The sequence below is a fragment of the Ursus americanus genome, chromosome 20 (genome assembly GCF_024610735.1).
Source record: "Ursus americanus isolate L20-20 chromosome 20, mUrsAme1.1.p, whole genome shotgun sequence".
Classification (NCBI taxonomy): Eukaryota; Metazoa; Chordata; class Mammalia; order Carnivora; family Ursidae; genus Ursus; species Ursus americanus.
In genome coordinates this window covers 16,841,983-16,864,437 of record NC_142146.1, presented here as the reverse complement: position 1 = coordinate 16,864,437, position 22,455 = coordinate 16,841,983, and positions in this window count along the sequence as shown.

Genomic DNA, 22,455 nt, shown 5'->3' with positions numbered 1-22,455 from the left:
GCCCATGTCTTATTTCTTGTCCGATCTGTGACGCTCTGGAAGTGACTACCCAGCCCTGGCTTTTCAGGTCGTCTTGCCTCTTCCTGCTCCAGTCAACCTAGGACACCTGGTCCGGCGGGGTGGTCCTCTCTTGGCGACTGCTTCAGCCGGTGGCACGCCAGTGGCTTGAGCCACGTTGCTTCGGTTTCTTTTTAATGACTTCAGGTCTCTCGCCTCTAGGAACCGTGACTTATGGAGTTTTTTGAATTAGCGTCTTCTCCCTGGTGACAGCCACACTCCCTCCCCCACCCCCCTTAAACTGGCTTGCCAGGTTCTCTTCCCCACATGGCGGAGGGACTGTTCCAGCTTCTCTTCCACAGGGTGCATGAGCACTGGGACCCCAACCCCTCTTCCAGCTGCTTAGAGCTACAATAACTACTGTGTTTTCTTTCTCCTTAAATCCTGTACGGAAGTTTGCAGGATTTACTGAACACACAATGAAGGAATAAACTGACAGACAGGCTGGCCAGGGAGATGGGGCAGGATTCTCTTTGGAGACGGGGTGGTACCAGGGTCATCAGAATGAATTCATTTGGTAGAACTCTTATTTTTAAAAAAATGAGTAAACAAAAGATGTTTTCTCTCTCCGACACCATGAAGAGCTACTGGACCACATGGGCTCTCAAATTCTCACTTCTTGGCTCCCAACAGTTTGGGTCAAGAGAGTGAGCACTTTGTGCAATTAGGTGTATTTGGGTTTATTGCAGTTACGTTTCATCCGTCCTGTAGCCCAGGGCAGGGTGAGTCCAGATCTACAGGACTGGACTCCGCACTGGCTGCAGTCTGGGGGATGGGGAGGGAGTCATGGCGGCACACAGAGTTGTGACCTTCAGGAACTTGGAAGCAGACTGGGCACGGAGCCTGTCCGTTGCCTGCTTGAGCAGGCAGGAGCTGAGCTGGAACCACTGCAAGATCAGAAGAGGACTCTTTGGAGAAGAGTCTCTGTTTCATTGTTTGGCCCACGTTGGGTGGGTGGGAAAAGACCTCTTGCTTCTCTCATGGTGACATCAGCTCTGCTTCCACATCGTCAAAGCTTCTCATTAGGCCTCCTTTCTTTTTCTGACCACCGTCCTTTCTAGCTTCCCATTCTATGTTTATTTTTTATTTTTTAAAAAGATTATTTATTTATTGACTTATTTATTTATTTTAGAGAGAGGGAGACAGAGCATGCGGGCGGGTGAGGGGCGGAGGGAGGGGAAGAGAGAGAATCTTAAGCAGACTTCATGCTCAGCTTAGAGCTTAAAGCGGAACTCAAACCAGGACCCTGAGATCATGAGCAAAGCCAAAGGCAGATGCTTAACCAACTGAGCCACCCAGGCACCACTAAATCAAAGCTTTTTACTCAATTATTTGTCTGCTATTTGCAGAAAATATTCATCTTAGAAGCACATTCCACTTTTGCTCCTTTCCTTCCCTCCTCCAATTCCACCTTCCTTCCTCCCCTCATTCTTCTTACAAGCCCTCCCCCCAGTTTCTTTATTTCTTCTGTAATTATTTACCAGTTATCTACTTTTGGCTGTGCACAGTGCTAAGTGTGAATACGGAGAAGTATAGCAAATGGTCCTTGCCATTTGCAAGTCCCTGGGATGGTCAGATACATACAGCTCTGCAGAGTTAAGCAGCTTCACACGAGTTAAGGAATCAGCCGGGTATTGTGGCAGAGATAGTGGAAGGTAGAGATAGCAGAAGGTAGTACATATAACGGTGTATATAATGAGAAGTGCTTCCATTAGGGGCTATGAGTTCACAGGAGGCAAAGAAAATGTTCTCTGAGGGCTTGAGTAGCTGGGGAAAGGGTCTCTGAGAAAGGACATTTGGAAGTGAGCCTACAAGGGAAACTTAGAATTGGATTAGCAAAGAAGGCTGGGCAGGAAATTTAAGAGGGTGATACCGCAAGGCAGCCTGGTGTTCTAGGGGTAAAGTGTAGGATGGTTCGTCTAGACCAGAGAAAATCTAGAGAGAGGACGTGATTGATATGGCAGAGAATCAAGATTTGGTTCAGACTATGGACCCATTAATTACCAGTCTATGGATCTTGTCCAACAGGATTCTTAGACTATGGCTCCTTGTTTGGGGTTCTCCAAAGTCAAATCTCAGTGTCTTGCTGTGTTTCCCTGGCATTCATTTCTACTTTCTACACATACAAGGGTTTACTGCAAACACCTACTTTTGCCTTTGGGCTTTTATCTCCCTCTCACCCCCACCCCAGTCCTGGCCATGTGAACATGGTTGGCTGGAGCGCAGGACAGGCTGGAAGTTTCAGAGAGTTAAGTCTCTCAACTGATGTCTGATGAGAAGTTGGTGAATACCTACTCCAGCTCCTTTACCCTCCAGTTGGAATAAAACCAGGGCTCGTTTCTGTCTCCCAGAGTTCCCTATCAGGAATGAAATCTAGTGTTCCACAGTGGACATTGTAGTATTGACAATGCACCATCTCTTGGCCGTCTTCCTTTCTCTGTCTCACTTTCCTACTGTCTTCCTGGGGTTTCCCAGTGCCAGTTCCCAGAGGAACTACTTGCACTTGAATCAGTGTCTCGGAGTCAGATTCTGGGGAGTCCAAATCAACATACCAAGTAACCTCCTTTTCTGCATATCAATTTCATTCATTGCAAACTCATTCTCTTCTATATGCAGGACACCTCACTACTGCGAGGACTTTTGGTGGGTATAAAGATGGTATGACTTTTGGATCAAAAGGAAACACTGACATATTCGTGTTTAATGGTAGGTAAATAACACCCCCGTAGAAGTTTGTTTCTAATTCATGTAACACTCCAATGAGGTTTTCTTCCAAGCAGTCAATCAGGGAGCCAGTGTGGCAAAATCTCTGCCTTGGACAATACCATGTAACTTCTAGGGTTTTTCTGGGGTTATCTCTACCCCAGTTAGTGGGAAGGAGGAAAAAGCATGTGGGAGAGTGCTCGTGGAAGGCTGTGCGTTTCTGTTCAAGCCTGGAATTGGCCCATATTCTACTTCTATTCCACATTCTACTCCAACCAAATTCAGTCACTAGGTCAAATCCAAGTGTAAGCGTGGCTGAAAAATGTGGTCTAGCTGTGTGCTGAAAGAAGAGGACATGGATTTTGGTGTACAATAGTCTTTGTCAAAAAGAACCTATTCATTGAACTGATGGGTAAAACAAAAAATAAATATTCCATCGGGGGCAGGAAATGGTGTCTCTCTGGCTCATCATTGTATGCTCAGTGGCTTGCACTGTGCTTGACACATGCAAGGCAATAAATATTTGTGGAGTGAATTACGCATGTCTTACCAGTTCCTCCTGGGGGTGTGTGATGGGTCTCTACCCATCTCTTATTTCTGTGGTTCTCATGAGCTTGCCTTGGGGTCTGAATTCAGATGGCAGTGTATTGCAAGCCAGTGCAATTTCTGTACTGGGGGAGTGTACAGACTGTGTTGTCCAAAGGAAGAGAGACTTCATTTTCCAGGCTTTGGAGTTTCAAGTAGGTTTCTCATTTAGAAGGGAAGGGAAGGTTATTTTATTTTATTTTATTTTATTTTATTTTATTTTATTTTATAGATTTTATTTATTTACTTGAGAGAGAGAGCATGAGTAGTGGGGAGGGGCAGAGGGAGAGAGAGAAGCAGACTCCCCGCTGAGCAGGAAGTCCGACGTGGGGCTCGATCCCAGGACCCTGGGACCATGACCTGAGCAGAAGACAGCCGCCTAACCGACTAAGCCACCCAGGTGCCTCTGGAAGGTCATTTAAAAAAGTGTAAGAAATTAATGAAAATGTTTATCTCCTGACAAATGCTATGTGTGCCTCAACTTTTAGGGATGTGGAATATCGAAAAAGCTTCTCCACATGACAGCTGAGATATCATCAAATCACAACAAGGGGCACCTGTCTGGCTCAGTCTGGAGAGCATTTGACTCTTGATCTCGTGGTTGTGAGTTCAAGCTCCATGTTCGGTGTAGAGATGACTAAAAAAAATTGAAAAAATTTTAAAAAACATAATAAACTTAGGGAAAAAAAAGGTCACAGAAATTTTTGATACCTGAAGTATAACATACTTACAAAGTTTTCCCAATATGAAATAAGCTGTTTCTGGGAATTTCTAAGAAATGTTCTAACTGATTAATATTTTTAAACGTTTTACTGAAGTAAAAAATATATATCAAAAGTCAATAATTGAATGAATTTCTATAAACTGTACACACTTGTGCAGGCAGTGCCCAGATCAAAAAGGAGAATTTACTGTCAAGGTAAAAGCTACCCTCAGACTCCCTTCCAGACCCTACTTCCTCCTAGGAACTATGTTCGTGAAATTCACTCATACTTATTATTTTTAAAAGATTTACTTGAGAGAGAGAGAGAGCAAGCAAGCAAGCAAGAGAGCACAAGCAGGGGGAGAGGGAGAGGGAGGGGGAGAAGCAGGCTCCCCTCTGAGCAGGAACCAGACATGGGCATGCGGGACTCGATCCCAGGATCCTGAGACCATGACCTGAGCCCAAGGCAGACACTCAAATGACTGAGCCCCTCAGGCGCCCCCTATTATCCATTCTATTGTTGTTGGTGGGTTTTTTTTTTTTTTTAGATTTTACTTATTTATTTGTCAATAAGATAGAGAAAGAGAGAGAGAGAGAGCGTGAGCACGTGCACGAGTGAGGGTGAGGGGCAGAGGGAGAAGCAGACTCCCCGCTGAGCTGAGCAGGGAACCTGATTCTGGCTCGATCCCAGGACCGTGGGGTGATGAGCTGAGCCAAAGGCAGACACTTAACTGAGTCACCCAGGGGCCCCATCCATTCTGTCGTTAATGAGCTTTTGGGAGGTCTCCATTTTTGGCTACTGCTGGCACTGATGAACTCTTTAAAAAGCAGTGCTTGTAATGAAGTCACCAGACTCTATTAACAGAGTTCTGTTATTGTAAATTATTCCTTTCTCAGTGAGTGGATTTATTTTCTATTAGTCAAATAAATGATGGGTATAATAGGGAGTTAAAAGAGGGAACTAAAAAAACCGTTATCAATTACTGTACAACAAAGAACCCCAAAATTTAGTGGCTTAAAAACTAAGTTGTATTATCTCTCATAATTCTGTGGATTGATTGGATTAGCTGAGCAGCTCTTCCGCTCCAAGTGGTATGACTAGAATCCTCATGTGGCTGCAAATCATCCTGGGGATATCTGAGATGGTTTCCCCCACGTGTCTGGAAACTCGTCTGGTTCTAGAATGGCTGGAATGGCTGGGGGCTGCCTGCACCACCCTCCCCACTTCTCTCTCTATATCAGTATTTCCCATCCATTATGAACCCAGCCCAAGCTTCTTCACATGGTGGTTGGACCCAAAGAAGGGAGAATGAAACCTGCGTGACCACTTGAGGCTAAGCTCTAGAACTCACAGAACCTCACTTGTATTCTATTAGCCAAAGCAAATCGCAAGGTCAAACTGAGACTCAAGAGGAGGGCTGTTAGTGTCTCCCAGTTGATGGGAGAAGCAGTGTGCTTTTTCAAGGATGAAAAGAATGGTTGGTAGCCATCTTGGCAGACAATCTACATCAGTAACCTATTTTGTTTCCAGCCAGAACTTGGGGGAGGGATGGAGACTGTGCTAAGTCTTTATGTTTATGGGGAGAGATGAGTAGACATTGGTAAGGGAAAGGGGTGAAGTCGATGGCATAGAGGAGGGGGTGTTGCATAGCGTTGGAAGTGCAATGCAGAGTCAGGATAAACGTATTATCTCCCGCCCTTCATTGCTGGGGGTGTATTCATTCATCTAGCAAATATATAATGCAGGTCATGAGGCAGAGTGACAGACTGAGAGCTAATTTCTGGGAGCTGTGGTATCCTTCAAGGAGTGCAGTAAACATTTAGAAATCAGATTGCTCAAAGGACAGAGAGAGGGACTGAGATAGGGACTCAAGGGAAATCGGGACACCTGGGAATCAGGGAGGAAGGGTTATTACAGAAGCTACGGAGGGACGAGCCTGAGGTGGTTCCTGGGGTTCTCTGTGGCCTGCACATGCGTGGCGGGTACCCACAAACTTTTGTATGGGTCTAACCTAAGAAGCTAAGTAGTGGAGGAAGTTTCAGGATTGTTGAGGAAGTAGAACGGTCTGTGAAGATGTTCAGTCAGCGTGTTGGCTGTAGGTGATGGCTCCGGAGGATCGCCAGGGCTTTGGCCATGTGTGATTCGCCACTGGAGAAGGAAGGATTGAGATTAGGAGAACCTAGGTCACCATGGATTTTTGTAATTGGTTGAAGGGGAGACACATTTTGGAATTTACAGGCCCTAAACTTTCAGGCAACTCCAGGTGACAACCCTGATGGGTTTAGTGACCCCCAAGAGGATGTCAAGGCTCAGAGACCCAAAGGGAACCCTGTTTAGTAAGGCAGCAACATTGTCAGTGCACTACTCATATCACTTCATCCGAGCCACTCCGCACCTGATTGTGTTTGCCTCAGAGCTGTCTCTTGTCACTGGAACCAGCTTTGCCACTCGACAAGACAGGATTTGGTGTGTAAATAGCCCAATTTTCTTGTTGCACAAGGAGCAACCTTGAGGTGTGTGTTCCACGCTGGCCTCAAGTGAGATGAGACTCCAGCAGCCAAGTGTGTTGTTGGCTTGATAACACGCTGCAATGACTGCCTTTGCTTTTAACCATTTTAGAATATAGTCTATGAATAGACCAATCAGATCAGGCAGTAATTGCCATTGGAAAGGGAGTTTGTTACTCATAGTTCCCAAGAGGAGGGGGGAGCACTCTTCCCCAGGGGGTTGGTGGGGTAAAGGGAAAGCAATGAGGTTGGTCTGGAGGCAGAAGGAGAGGGGAAACTAGGAAAGAGCCCTTATTGTGGTTTCCTCGAGAAGGAACAGAAGGGGCAGGATAAGCGGATTTAGGATGGGCTAGTTTGAATAATTTCAGCAGACTAGGGGTTGTTCCTAGCTGTCTGGTACCTCGTCCTGGGTGATTAGGATCTGTGAATAACGGCCTAGAGTTTGAGAGCCCAATAAAGGAGGTGCTTAGGATGTGGGCTCTGGGTGGGTTGGCTTATATTTCAAACTCACTCATGGGCACGTTGTTAACTATCTCTAGGAAACGGCCTAGTCTGGGAGGGGCAGTCCCCTCTCACCCCCCAACCCCCAACATCAGTAAGGCTGTAGGTGTCAGAGCATCAGAATACAGAAAATAAAACACATGGTAAATATAGACTCTTGCTTCCCTTCTCCCATATCCGTGTTCTTATCTCTTCCCAGGTAAACTACCTGAATTCGAGTCCTTCTCTAAGGCTCTGCTTCTGGGGGAATCAAAACTAATTCGGGTGGTTACAGTGACTCTTGCAATAATCTGGATTTGGGTAGCTCAACTAAGGGGGTGGCAGTGAGAATAGAGAGAAAGGGGTTGTCTAGAAGACACACAATATTTTCCCTCTCAGAATTGTGTTAGTTGAATCAGAAAGTATATATGAACTTTTTCCCAAAATAAATTTAATCCCCAATAAAATGTAATCCCAATCCTTATTACTGGCTGCTTGATTGGTATGCTTGCTGGAGAAAGCTCATAGCAACCCATGAGAACTGATTTCTAAATATTCAGAAAATTTGAAAGCTGGTTGTTATTGTTGTTGTTTTGAAAGCTGGTTGTTAAAATGTTGGTAGCTTGAAATTGGCCATAATGGGCCTATTTACACCACAGAACTTAGCAAATGCTGCAAATCAGGGCTTGTCTTCCAAGAGAGCTGCTTTGCCTGCATACCACTGTTATTATGGAGGATTACGAATAAAAGAACATACTGTGTCATGGAGTTTTAGTGTTGGGAAAGTAGTCAGGAATCATGTCATCTAATTGCCTGAATCAAATATAGGAAATGAAGTCCAGAGAGGGCCAGGGAAACAGCTGCCCAGAAGGAGAGTTGGTGGCAACCAACACAACCCCCTCAGGAAATCGGATGCCTCCCACATCTCCTACCTGCGCTGGGATTTTAAAATCATTATGACTATTACTAGTACTAGCATCTTCTTCCATTTTCAGATTTTATTTACAAAGTAGTGTGTGTGTTGAGGAGGGGAGAAGGAGGGAGAGAGAGAGAGAGAAAGAGAGAGAGGGAGGCGGTGGAGAGCCTTCCGCAGTATTCCCCACTGGCAGTTCGATTTAATAAAACCATTTTGTTACAGGCTGAAGAAAATAAATAAAAACTCCCTGAGCATTTGTTGACACTGTAAATATGGAAAGTCTGTGATTTAACAGCAGTTAAGTAGATGCCAAGGGGGAACATTGTGACAAAATCTCAACCAAATATTGAAATGAACATATTTCTGTTTGCGTGAAAATATGTTCCCTCCGTATGGGGAAAGGAAACTGTAAGGAGAGAAATACAAACAACACATTGAAGAAATGTTGAGTGGAGAGGCTGTTTATCTGCCAGAGCAAACCACTCCTCTTCATTCTGTGAATTTTCCTAGAGAGGTTGTCATGAAATTCGCTTACACAAGCAGGAAGCCAAAATTCTTCCATTCAAGGAAAAATGACAGATTTTAAGGACTGCTATTTGCTAAGGTTGAGAACACACACAATATGGTTAGGCTCTGAGCAGGTATTTTGACGGAATCAGCAGGGCTTTTTAATTCTCAGAGAAAAGGCTAAGTGATTTCACTTTGAGAAAATTGTGCTATTCATGTATTTACCTATAGAAATTTTTATTTGGTATCATGATCCTTATTCCTTAGAGTCCAACATGATTTGAAGTCAGTGCTTCCAGCAGGGAATTCAGCCCACAGTTTTAGATCTTCCAAGTCAGATTCCAGATTAAGAAAAATCAGAATATTATCCTCCCAATAGCCTGCTTTCTTTCTTTTTCTTCCTTCCTTCCTTTCCTCCCTCCCTCCTTCCTCCTTCCTTCCTTCCTCCCTTATTTATTTTTTAAGATTTTATTTATGAGAGAGAGAGAGCACAGAGGAGCAAAGGGAGAGGGAGAAGCAGGCTCCCCGCTGAGAAGGGAGCCCAATGTGGGGCTCGATCCCAGGAACCTGGGATCATGACCCGAGCCAAAGGCAGACACTTAACCGACTGAGCCACCCAGGTATCCCCTCCCAATAGCCTTCTTTTCTTTCCAAATATGAGACATATTGAGACTATTATTTTTTTTTAGACTTAAGTTCTTTTTTTTTTAAATTAACATATACTGTATTATTTGTTTCAGGGGTACAGGTCTGTGATTTATCAGTCTTACATAATACACAGCACTCCCCACAACACATACTCTCCCCAGTGTCCATCATCCAGCCACCCAGTCCCTGCCACTTCCCTCCGCTATTGAGACTATTATTATTATTGAGACTAATGGAAAGGAAGAGATCAGGTCAGAAAGATGAAAAATAAAACAACCCCCAAATACATCCTATTAGTCCAACCTTGAGAAATACAGGAGACGGCTCCTAATTGAGGGGCATTCTACAAATACCTGCCCCCTATGCCTCAAATGTCAGGCAAAGCAAGGAAGTCTGTGAAGTGGCCACAACCAAGAGCAACATAAGGACACAAAACAAACAAAAAGGAGACAAAACAACTAAATGTGTGTGTGGTCACAGGAGTTAGATCCTGGAACAGGAAAAGGACATCAGGGGAAAACTGAGGCCATCTCAGCAGGATATGAATTTTAGTTAATAATAATAATATCAGTGTCGATTCATGAATTGTAATAATGTATCTTGCTAACAACGGTTGTTCAGAACAGGGAAGACAGAAGGTGGGGTACACAAGAACAGCCTGTAAAATCTTTGTAATAATTCTGTAAATCTGAACCTGTTCTAAAAATGTTTAATTTATTTAAAAAATAAATCAGAAAAAAAAAATTAGAAACTTATTTGGCCGGGGGGTGGGGGGACGGAAGATCTGTCAGGTTTGGCTTTCATCTTTTACTCATCGTATGTGTATAGTCTTATCCCGGTGCTGTCAGGAGAAGCAACCACGTGTTTGAAGCAGGAAAAGGGAGAGGGAAGAAGACAAAACCATCAGGGGCAATTGAGGACCTGCTGGCGACAGCACATAGTATCAAAAGAGACCTGGCTCTAAATTACTTAGCACTCCAACCAGCAGACACCTCATGTCCAGGATCTCTCTTATTCTTCCTCTACATGGGGAACAGTTGTGTCTGTGGGAGGAAACTGGGAAGAAAGAGCCCAAGCTTGTAAAGGTCACATCCTTTTAATGGGTCCCTGGGGAAAACAGACCACATGATAGTGCCTATTGCTTTTTATGCCTATGTTTATTTCCTGCATTTGTGATGGTCTCCAAGGATGGCCGCCATTCATTCCTTCCCCCCCCGTCCCCCGTAGGTACATGCTGTTCTTCACATCAAGAGGTGGAATCTAACTCCCCTCCCCTTGGATCTGGTTTGCGCCGAGTGACCTGCTTCACTGAGAGATGAGGAGGAACTGACATTTTAGAACCTCTGTGGCTGGGGTATAAGAAGCTTAATGGCTTCTTCCTGGGTCTCTGAGGATGCTTGCCCATGGGACGCTTCCTCTCAGCACTCTCCTTGCAAACTAACCAGCATCCTGTGAAGAGAATAGTTGCATAGAGAGGTCCCCTTCAGGGACTATGGTCCACAGTCCCAGCTGAATGTCCAGCAGCCCCCCTCCCCAGCCAGCGTTGACTGCCAGCCATGTGAGTGAGCCATTTCTCATGTCCAGCCCAGTTAAACCATCAGATGATTCCAGTGACACCACCATCTGACTCTGCACTGTATGAGAGACCTCAAGCCAGAATAGTCCAAATGGGCCCCGTCAACCCACAGACTGCAAGAGAAAATAATAAATCATTGTTTGAAGCCACTAATTTTTGGGGTGGCTTCTTAAATAACAGTAGATAATTGAAATTTTCCCTTAAAAAAGCTATCTATTTAGCTAATTCCCAAGGTTTGACCAATAGGTGATGTCAGCCTCTGAAATTTAACCTACATGGCCCTCGTACTATCTGGCACAGTTAGAAATCAATAACACTTTGATAAGTATGATATATATTGAGTTTTAGAACTGGGTATTTAATGATAAATAAGACAGATTTAAGGCTCAAAGAAAGAGTTTATCTTAAAGGAATTTTATGGTTTGTTTCCAAGTTTTAAAGTTTTAATACTTCTTTCACCCCTTTAGGATTATAGAGCCATACATAAGACCTGGGAAATTTTTTTTTCTTTAGATTTTTAGGTTTTGCTCTGTTTTTATTTTTTCATTCATTCATTCATTCATTTGATAGAGAGAGACAGCGAGAAAGGGAACACAAGCAAGGGGAGTGTGAGAGGGAGAAGCAGGCTTGTCGTACAGCAGGGAGCCCGACGTGGGGCTCGATACCAGGACTCTGGGATCATGATCTGAGCCGAAGGCTGACGCTTAACGGCTGAGCCACCCAGGCGCCCCTTGCTCTGTTTTGATTACCCTCAGGTTATAACGTGTGTGTGTGTGTGTGTGTGTGTGTGTGTGTGTGTGTGTGTATGTGTGTGTGTGTTCAAAAAAAGGAAGGAAAGGAAGACAGGAAAAAGAAAGAAGGAAGGAAAGCAGCAAGCATTTGGTTGGTGGAACTGACCATCTTTTTTTAGGGAAGGGAAGGGCAGAGGGAGAGGAAGAGAGAGATTCTTTAAGGAGGCTCCATGCTCTTTGTGGAGCCCCCCATGCAGGGCTCGATCTCACAACCCTGAGATCATGATCTGAGCCAAAATCAAGAGTCAGATGCTTAACCGACTGAACCACGCAGGTGCCCCTGGTGTTGACGATCTTTTATGTCTTCTCCTTCTGTATTTCTGTATTTGCTTCCTCCAAAAAGAAAATAAAACAAATAAAATCATGTATCAATTCTTTACCACATATCCCAGGCACTGTTTTAAATGTTATTTATTTATTTATTTATTTATTTATTTATTTATTTATTTATTTAAAAGATATATTTGTTTGAGAGAGAGTGAGCAGGGGGGTAGGGGGAGAGGCAGAGGGAGAGGGAGAGGAAGAGAGAGAATCTCAAGCAGTCTCCCTACTGAGGGCAGAACTGAAGGCAGGGATCAATCTCAGGACCCTGAGATCATGACCCGAGCTGAAACCAAGAGTTGGACGCTCAACCGACTGAACCACCCACGCGCCCCTTGTTTGAAGGGTTTTATACAGATTAATGAATTTAATTCCAACCACAACCCTATGAATTTGGTACTATGGTCATCTTTAGTTTACAGATAAAGAAACTGAGGCACAGAACATTTAAGAAATGTGTCCAGTAGTTGGCTAGTAAGCATTAAATGGGGTTTCAGACCTGGGTCATCTGATTCTAAAAGCCATGTTTTCCAGGCGCCTGGATGGCTCAGTTGGTTAAGCATCTGCCTTGGGCTCAGGTCATGATCCCAGAGTCCTGGGATCCGGTCCCACATCGGGTACCCTGCTCAGCAGGGAGTCTGCTTCTCCCTCCCCCTGCTTGTGTTCTCTCACATGCTCTCTCTCTCTCTCTCGAATAAATAAAATCTTTAAAAATAAATAAATAAAAGCCATATTTTCAGTTGTGACTCACCATCTGCAAATTTTAATAAGGTGTATTTACTTTTAATTAATTAATTAATACTTATTACAATTAATTCCACATGTACATTTCACTAGGGGCTAGTCTGTGACTTATTATTAACTGCTCAAGGTAGCCAGTTTGCGTACTCTTTAGTAAGATGGCCTGCATTCCTGTGTGCGTGAGTATGAAAAATTATACACACATATACTCGCTTCATAATTATCAGCCTTTATAGAGAAAAGCGATGGAAAGAGTGAAAACAAGAACAAACAAACAACAGCCACAAACACATGGTGTAGGGTCCGACGGACCTGGGTCTGAATTCTGGCTCTGGCTCTTGAGCAAGGTGCAAGGCTCGGCTTGGTTTCCTCATCTGTGAGAGACGGGCGCCGGTGCATTTTACCACAAGGTCGTGGGAAGTACATGCATTTCTGTACGTTCAGTTCCTGGACGTGGTGGGAGAAGCAGTTTAGCAGCAGTATGAAAATCTTGGGGTTTAGAGTCAGACAGAGTGGGGTTTGAAACCCATGTCCCAGGCCTACTCAGTATAGAACTTCGGACAAATAAATGTGAGAACCAGATGAGACAATGTTCGCAGAAGAGCTGTTACATATGGAGAACTCAAAGAGACGTAGTTATGAGATGCTCATGTTTCCTCTCCTCCACCTCCTCTCTGTAGTTCCATTCCCTGTCCTCTCATCCTTTGGGGAGACACAGGCATGCTTGTGCCAACAGAGGTTCCCCCTCATTTTATTTTTATTAGTGGAATAACTTAAATACAGTAAATTCACTATTTTTAGCTTATATTGTTGTGAGTTTTGATAGATGCATGAAGATAACATTTCTGTTACCCCCCCCCCCCCAATTCTTACCACTCCTTTATGTCAATTCCTACCCCAACCTTAGGCTTTGGCAGCCCCTGGTTTGTTTTCTGTGTCTATTATTTTCCTTTTCCAGAATGTTACATAAATGAAATCATATACCAGGTAGTATTTTGAGTCTGGCTTCTTTCACTTAAGGTAATGTATTTGAGATTCATCTCCAATAGGGTTTTAATTACTTTTAAAAATATACATTTCCCCCCTCTGTTGCATCATGCTGATGGTGATAGATGAACTAATTAAGGGTGAGATCTCAAGAGTCCCTCTTACACTCAGAGATTATTCTATTCTTTGGTTCACTGAAGTGCTAGCAAAAACCCAACCCGAACTAAACCAAACGAAAACAGAACACTGGAGTATCGGTTTCAACCAATTTAGAATAGTATTCTGTGACAAGCAAGCCTGTGATATCCCCCTTTGATTTTTTGCACAATTAAAAAAGAAGAAAAGAAAAAAAGAAAAAGACTCACTACTTTGATTTTTTTTTTTTTTCTGAGTTACTCGTTCGTTTTATAGGAATGCTTTTTTTAGTGACTTGGTCACAGAAATCTGCAGCATCTCATTTTGAATTCAGTGTCTTCGGATCCCATTTTGAGCCACTTACATCCTCTGCATTTAGCCATAATGTGATTTGTACTTTCACGCTGACTCTGTACATACTAGTTGGCAATGGATTGAAATGAAACCTGCTGAGGAGAATCCGATGACAGTAGGAACTCAGGAAGATCAACGGGCTTAGGGAAAATAGATCATGGTCTTTTCATGCTTCTTCTTCTCATTTTAATTCTTGGAGATTCTAAATCTTGGCTTCCTAGCACTTGCTGTTAAGTCTTAAACAAGGAGGTAGGGGAAAAGAGACATATGGAACTGTCTTTTCGTTCCCTAGAATTGAGGTGAGAAATAGGAAGGGAAGGTCAAAGATGATTATAATGGAATAAGTATAGCAGAATTTGGGGGAGTTATACCTATCAAGCTTTTTTATTGATATACTGCAATGATTCCTCCAAACGACAATTCCAAACTTCAAGTGTATTATGATTTCTAAGTCTCTAGTTGGCATCTTCATGATTCGCTGCTACAGAAACTGCTGGTTGTTTCCCCACATTTATTCTGATGACAGTGCAGTAACCCAGTGGTAGGACTGTTCATTCAACAAATAATTCTAAGTGCCTCACAGGCATTGTGCTAGGTATAGAGAATTCAGCGGTAAAGCAAAACCCCCAGCTCTTGTCCTCGTGGAATTTACAAGCTGGTGAGATCGAGAATATCTTATAAGTTCATGATAATTTCCCAAGGCCCTAAAGGTATCATGATATCAGTGGGCCACCTAAGCATCCTCCAAAACATAACTCTCAATTTCATAGGACGAGGAAAATATGGAGGTGGTGTTTGCTTTGAAAAATGAAAAAAGATCGCTCCAGAGATTTCGAAGCTTCAATAATGTTGTTTTATTATTTTTGCCGTCTCTATTTTATTTTATTTTTAGCTTTATTGAGGTATAATTGATACAACATTGTAATATATTTGAAGTGTACCCTACGATGATTTGATATACAGTTGACCCTTGAACAATATGGGGATTAGGAGACTGGCACCCCTTATGCAGTTTAAAATTGTGTATAACTTTATTTTTATTGTCAATTTCTTTTTAAAAATTTTTAAAAATTTTTTATTTCTTTATTTTTTAAGGAGACTCCACACCCCACATGGGGATTGAACTCATGATCTTGAGATCAGGGGTCACATGCTCTACTGACTGAGCCAGGCAGGTGCCCCCTGTGTATAACTTTTGACCCCCCAAAAACTTAACTACTAGTAGCAGCCTACTATTGATCAGAAGCCTTACTGATAACATAGTCAATTAACACATATTTTATATGTATTATGTACTGTATTCTTATGATACAGTATAATAGTATGATAATGTAAGATCAAACAGAAAATGTTACTAAGAGAATCATAAGGATGAGAGAATATACTTACAGGACTGTACTGTAGAAAATCTGTGTTTAAATGGACCCACGAAGTTCAAACCCATGTTGTTCAAAGGTCAACTGTACATACGCTTTGTGAAAGGAGACCCCCATCAACTTAATTAACATACCCAACCATTTCACATAGTTTACCTTTCCGTGAGCGTGAGAACATTAAAGACTTACTGTCTTAGCAGGTTTCAATGATACAACACAGGGTTAGCAACTATAATCACCATGTTTCACATTAGAACCTCAGAACTTACTTATTTGATAACTAAAAGTCTGTACCTTTTTACCAACCTCTTCCTATTTTCCCCATTCCTCCAATCCCTGGCAACCACTTTTCTATTCTCTGTTTCTGTGAGTTTTAATTTCTTTTTTAGCTCTGTGTTGTTGCAAATGAAAGAATTTCCTCCTTTTTTTAAAACTAAACAATTTTTCATTGTATATATACGCCACACTTTCTTTATGCATTCTTCTATCAATGGACACTTAGGTTGCTCCCATATCTTAGCTATTGTAATAATGCTTCCAACGAACATTGAGAGTACAGATATTTCTTTGAGATAATTTTTCTATTTTCTTTGATATATACCCAAAAGTGGGATTACTGGATCATGTGGTAGTTCTATTTTTAATTTCTTGAGGAACTCTATACTGTTTTCCATAGTGACTATTCCAATTTATATCCCCCCCCACCAACAGTGTCCAAGCGTTCCCTTTTCTCCACATCCCCACCAGCAATTGTTATCTCTTATCTTTTTGATGATAGATATCCTAATGGGCGTGAAGTGATATCTCATTGTGGTTTTGATTTGCATTTTCCTGATGATGAGTGATGTTGAGCACCTTTCTATCTACCTGTGGCCATTTGTAGGTCTTCTTTGGAAAAACGATGGGTTGTTTGTTCTATTTTGCTTTTTGCTATTGAGTTGTATGACTTCCTTGTATATTTGGGATATTAACCTCTTACCGAACAAGTAGTTTACAGATATTTTCTTCCATTCCATAGGTTGCCTTTTGGTTTTGTTGACGGTTTCCCTTGCTGGGCTGAATCTTTTTAGTTTGATGTAGTCCCACTTGTTTCAAGACTGCTTTGGCTATGCAGAATCTTTCGTGGTTCCATATGTTTTAGATTATTTTTTTATTTCTCAGAAAAATTCCAGTGGAATTTTGCATTAAATCTGTAGATTGCTTTGGGTAGTATAAACATTTAAAAATATTAATTTTTCTAATCTGTGGACATGGGATATCTTTCCATTTATTTGTGTCTTCTTTAATTTCTTTTATCAATGTCTGGAGCTTTAAAATTGTCAAAGAAATGTCTAGTTATTTCATTATATCTAATTATTTTCTTATACTGACTCATTCCCAAGAGGATTTGTGGTGACTTATGAAATGCAGAATGTACAAGATAAACACACACACACACACACACACACACACACATCCCAAATATACAACAACTGACAATAACAAAACAAAATAAATGGTGATTTCCCAATTGAACTAAGAGAAAATCAGTGTAAGTAAATTGAAATATTGGAGAAACATTGGGTTAAAGGAAGATTTAGAAAGTTAGAGTAGCAAAAGCATACCATAAGAACTATATTCTATAAAGATGTATGGTCACAAATTTAGATCTGTTCTGATTAGTTTAGCAGGGATCAAGATTTGTCCCACAATTCACAGCAGAAGTACCATAAAAGCAAAAATTGCTGCTTGAAAGAAGCAAAACTGTTCTTGGTACTGAGACAGCAGAAATTTCTTCTGTGAGTCTTTTGAGGCAATAATAAAATTGGTGTTAAGATAAATAAATATCCACTTCATTATCAGAGTTAACACGTGTAGTAACTTGAATACAAGAGCTTTGTCAAGAGGACATTTACAGGGGCGCCTGGGTGGCTCAGTCGTTAAGCGTCTGCCTTCGGCTCAGGGCGTGATCCTGGCGTTCTGGGATCGAGCCCCACATCAGGCTCCTCCGCTGGGAGCCTGCTTCTTCCTCTCCCACTCCCTCTGCCTGTGTTCCCTCTCTTGCTGGCTGTCTCTCTCTCTGTCAAGTAAATAAAATCTTAAAAAAAAAAAAAAGAGGACATTCAGAAATCCCCTTGTTTTCCCTCGTTTTCTGATAATGCCGGGTATTCCCATATAACAGACTAAATAAGTCAGCTATATGGGAAATTTCCTGTAGAGTTACTTTGCTGTAGAGTTACTTTCCTGTATACTTTCCTGTGAAGATGAGGGATGTGGCTTCTTGGGAGCACCAGAAGGTAAATAGAGAACTTCCCAACATCTAGCCTAGTCCCAGGAGCTCTGGCTTAGGAGACGGCTCTGACCAGTGCTCTTTCTGCCATGCCCCAAGGACACAGATAGTTGGTTACAGTACTGCAGGAGACCTAAGTTGTCCGGGGCAGCAAGCTGCTGCAGACCTCTTCTACTCAATAAGCCAACTTTCCATCTGTCTGTTGCTTCTGACATTCTGCTTAGGCCTTGGTTTCCATGAGACCCTCCATTCTAATGGTCCCCAAACCTCTTCTGGGGCTTCCACTGCAAGTCATCTGTCTAGACTTAGAGTTGTTGGCATGTTGTTCAGCATCAACATCTCCCATGAGCTATGAGATATAGGCGCTCCTCCCTTCAGGGCAAAGGTCTGAACTGAACTCAGAAACAAATGCTCCCAGTTTCTTGGAGACTCGCTACACTTTTCACTAGCTGATAAGTTCCCTTAAGACTCACCAAAACTCAATCTGATGTACAAGGGACTGTTTTGCACTTTTCCTGAAGTGCAGCCAAGACTATCACATCAAACTTAAGGGCTCTGACCTTCGCTTCTTTGGGACAAGGACTGTAGCCATGGTTTTCCTCCCGTTTGTTTGGAGGTCTCGTACTGTACAACTTCTGCCGTCACCCCCAACTAATTCAGTTATTTCATATCCAAGAAGACTCATCAAGCCTACATCCCATCTGCCCACCCACGTAGGCCAGGACATTCTCAAATTCAATGAATTAGGCAGTCAATAAATATTTCTTGGATGTCTTCTGTATGCCAGGCAAAACAGTGATAAACTGACTTAGCATCTTCCTTAATAGAGTATGTTTAAGTAAAACTTTCAATGGATAAGCAGATTTGACTCTCCCTGGGACCTCACTAGATGTAGAATTTCAGAATGGAATATTCTTCCACTTTTCCTTTGGTCTCTGATTTAGTCAATTTCACCTGATTGATTGTAATTGGATAGGAGCATATAATGTCTTTTAAAATATTACAGCAAATATGTCATAGCTTTTTTATAGTAACATTTTCCCCTGCTTGTTAACTCTTACTGATGGTGAATTTTTCTATCCAGCTCATATCCCTTCTCATTCCTAAGGCCTGTTTCCTTTCCATCTGACTCAGTAAATGAGGATGAACAACTCACTGTCCTTTACAGAGAGCAGTGGTTAAGAACAAGTGTGCATTGTGGCCAGGATTAGAATCCAGGCACTGGGAATGACCTTGGTAGCTTACTCATCTTTACTAAGACTTAGTTTCCTCATGTGTAAAATGGGTGAAAATGTTCGCACCTCTCTCCCTCATGAAATGAAAGCAGTCAGTAAATGATCTTCATTATTATTACTTAATAGCAATCATAGCTTTCTTCTTTTTCCTTTTTTTAAAAAAATATTTTATTTATTTATTTGACAGAGAGAGCTAGAGAGCACAAGCAGGGGGAACAGTAGAGGGAGAGGGAGAAGCAGGCTCCGGGCTCAGCAGGGAACCCAGTGCAGGGCTTGGTCCCAGGACCCTGGGATCATGACCTGAGCCCAAGGCAGATGCTTAACCATCTGAACCACGCAGGAGCCCCAATCATAGCTTTCTAAAACTAATATGGATCTTAGAAGTCATCTATTTATACATAGTTGATAGCATCTTTTGACATAAATTTTTCCCCAAACTGAATAAAAGGTTTCCAACTGCACCGTGCATACAGACCTGACTGCACAAATTGCTTTAAATAGTTCAGGTTGAAGAATATTGGAGACCTAAGTAGGTTAAAAATTAAGCTTGGATTTGGCACCTATTGAAATAATGTTTCCTGACAAAGCTCTAAGGAAAATAAAAATAGCTATAAAAGAGTCTTTTACACCAAGCTGATTCATATCCTAGTTAAAAACGATTACAGTGTTTATGCCTGTCATTAACCTGGTTTCCATTTCAGACAGGGAATGGCTTGAATAAGAAATATTTTCATCGGTCTCTCTTCTCACTTGGCATTGCATAGGACATTACAAGGCTGGACTGGGACTGTGCCAGGGGAGTCCCAGAGAAACAACGGGCTGGCATCTAATTCACACTAAGGAGTCGAGGGGAGAATCGGTAGAAGTTGAAATGGGAGGTACCAGAGACTAAGGGCTTGGTTATGGAATATAATGGAGGTTAAGGAGCCAAGTGTCTTAGTCCGTTTGTGTTAAATGGAGGCTGGAAGCTGGGAAGTCCAACATCAAGTCACCCGCGGATTCTGCGTCTGGTGAGGGTCTGTTTCATGGTTAAGATGGCTGTCTTCTCACTGTGTCATCACATAGCAGAAAAAGGGAGGGAGCTCTCTGAGGTCCCTTTTATAAGGGCACAAGCGTCATTCATTGAGGATTTCACCCTAATCATGTAATCACTTCCCAGTGGCCCCATCTCCAAGCACTATCACATTAGAGATTAGGTTTTAACAAGTGAATTTGGAGGGGGATACAAACATCCAGTCTATAACACCAAGTCTCTAAGAAAGCAGGCCATCTAATGGGTTTCCATGAAGTTGGACTATTTCAATCAGATTTTATTCTTTTTTTCTTGATATCAGAGTTTATTCTTAACAATGACATAGGTCATCTCAAGGCTATTTTTACTGGGCTCATATAGGTCTGTTGAATCATGGCTGTGAATGATCTGAAAGATCAACCTACCTCCTGGGAAGGGGGAGATACTTTCTAAAAGGTACTTCAAATAAGCCAGCAATAATCAGTGTTCATATCCAGTTTAAGAATCAACTGTCAAGAAAAAACTACTAGAATGATCGAATCAGGAGGAACTTCAGCTTTCCTGTCTCTGTAGCATCCCTCAAAAGAAAAATTCAGAGATGGCCAGTGTCCGGAACGCCATTTTGTTGTTATTCAGTTTATTAAAAGATAGGTATTTTCCTATATATTGAGTTGCAATCTGCTTCCCTGTGACTCTGTACGCCCCATGAGTCTGTATTTCTTTGTTAGTGGGAGGAAGTAGATGACTTCCGTGATGCTTGGAAACATCCTTCTGTTCATATTCTTCCTTTTCTTCATAGCCTACCTGGCATCTCCTGAAAGAACTTTGAAGGTCAAGACAAGAGGGGATACCACATACTTTATACAAAGTTTGGGACTGATGTCCATTTTCTTTCCGCTTTTTTCCCCCTAAAATTCTGATAAAATACACATTAAAAAGTTTGCCATTTAACCATTTTCAAGTGGACAGTTCAGTGGTATTATACAGATTCAAGTATTGTACAACCATCACCACTACCGTCTCCAGAATTCTGTTCGTCTTGCAAAACTGAAACTCTGTACCCAACAAACCTATCTCCTCATCCCCCAGCCCTGGCTCCTGATCGCTACCATTCCATCTATATGATTTTGACTATTTTAATACCTCATATAAGTGGAATAAGACAATATTTGTCTTTTTGTGACTAAAATAGTACAATGTTATTTCACTTCTCATAATGTCCTTAATTTTCATCCATTTTATTTATTTATTTGAGAGAGAGAGGGAGAGAGAGAGTGAGAGAGTACAAGAGGGGGCAGGGGCAGAGGGAGAAGCAGACTCCCTGCTGAGAGGAGAGCCCATTGCGGGACTCAATCCTAGGACTCGGGCATCGTGACCTGACCGAAGGCGGACGTTTAACTGACTGAGCCACCCGGGCTCCCAGTTTTCATCCATGCTATAGCATATTAGAACTTCCTTCCTTTTTAGAATGGAATAATTGTCTACTGTGCATATATAGATCACATTTGGCTTTTGTATATTTGTTTTCTTTTAAATTTTGTACCAGAAAAGGAAGAATCAGAGAATTCAAGGTCCAGATGGAACCTCAAAGGATGATCTTTAATGGGGTATAAACATACACACACAAAAAGCATCAGAAAAATGACATGGATAGAACCACAATGACATACCGGTCATAGATTTGTTACAGTTTAAAAAGGCGGACATCACCAAGCGTTATTAAGATGTTGATCAATTGGAACTCTGATATGTTGCTGATAAGGATGTAATTTGGCAAAATCCAGTTGGAAAACCGTTTAACAGAATCCACTACAGCTGAACATGAAACTTACGGCTCAACAATTCCACTCCTAAGTATAAATCTAACGACTCTGTATATGTGTGCACTAAAAACATTGATGAGCGCGTTCACAGAAGTACTATTCATCATGGCCCCAAACTAGAAACTACCAGAATGTCCAACAGTGGAATAGAGGAATAAATGAATGGTATGTTCGTGCACTGAAATACTTTATAGCAACGAAAATGAACAAACTGATGCTCTTCGCAATAGCATGACTGAGTCATAATGAATCACAAACATAGAGAAGCCAAGTAGAAAAGAACACATGGTGCATAATTCTATTTACGTGAAGGGCAAAAACTGGCGAAACTGATCTACAGGAATAGAAGCCAAGATACTGGTCAACTTTCAGGAGCTGGGAAGTACTGGGAGGAGAGAATGAGGAGGGCTTTTGAGGTTTTGGTAACATTTTATTTGATCTGGATGTTTGCTGTGCAGGTATGTTTAAATTCGGAAAATTAGTTCAACTGTATATTGAAATATGTGCACTTTTCTGTAGGTATGTTTCTTAGAATAACAACATATGCTTTAAATATGATGGCCATGAATTTTAAATACTATGCATGTTATACGTAAGTATTCATGGAACATGTGTAATTATGCATATAGTATGTGAGTGGTAGGATTTTCGAATGTTTGTGACACTGTTTTTCAATGTTACTTGTGCAATAGGTAATTAAAACCAAATAGAGACTATTTCTTATACTT